The following is a 912-nucleotide window of genomic DNA, read 5'->3' as shown; positions in this document are numbered from 1 at the left end:
TATGGATCAAGAAGAAGTTGCTTAAAATATTGAATGATGCAAAAACGTCAAAAGAAGATGGAAAGAATACAGACTCATTGTACCTAAAAGAAATGGTCAGTGTGTAATCATTTCAAAAGGTGAAGATGAAGAGCCAATGGTACTGAAGGAAGAAGTCCAAAGTGCACTGAAATCATTGGTAAAGAACAAGGCTCCAGGAACACAAAACACTGAGGAATATATAATCATTTAAACAACCAAAAGGCACATTCTTGTAAGCCTGCCTCTTGGGTGCAAACACAGCCTTTCTGTTTCCATGAGTGTAGAGTCCTCAGCTGCTCTATCTCTCAATATCCTCATCCCTGTCTCTGTCTCTGGTGTTGCTGCTTATCTGGAGATTTTCAGTTTTCTGAGGAAACACCATACCATTTTCCAGAGTGACTGAACCACTTTTCAGTTCCACCAGCTATGTAACAGTGCCCCAGTCTCTCCACACCTTAACCAGCATTTGTTGTCCTGTAATGCATAGTGTTTGCAAGTTGGGCTGCTAACCTCAAGACCAACAATTCAAAACTATCAGCTCTTCTGTGGGAGAAGGGTGAGGTTTTCTGCTCCTGTAAAGATTCCCAGGCTCAGAAACCCTATATAAGATTGCTATGAGTGGAAACTGACTCCATGGCACCCCACCACCATCACCACCATGATTTTGAACTTTGCTTTTATTGTTGATGTGAGATGATATCTCATTGTTGTTTTGATATGAATCTCTCTAATGAAAGGAGCTCTGGTAGCGTAGTGGTTACGAATCGGGCTGCGAACCTAAGGTCAGCGGTTCGAAATTCCCAGCCGCTCCGCGGGAGAAAGATGAGGCTTTCTACTCCCGTAAAGATTTACACCCTCGGAAACCCTGTACAGGGTCGCTATGGGTCGGAA

The sequence above is a fragment of the Chrysochloris asiatica genome, unplaced genomic scaffold (genome assembly GCF_000296735.1).
Source record: "Chrysochloris asiatica unplaced genomic scaffold, ChrAsi1.0 scaffold00229, whole genome shotgun sequence".
NCBI classification, from domain to species: domain Eukaryota; kingdom Metazoa; phylum Chordata; class Mammalia; order Afrosoricida; family Chrysochloridae; genus Chrysochloris; species Chrysochloris asiatica.
The sequence above is the reverse complement of the archived record's forward strand: the minus strand, read 5'-3'. Positions refer to the sequence as shown.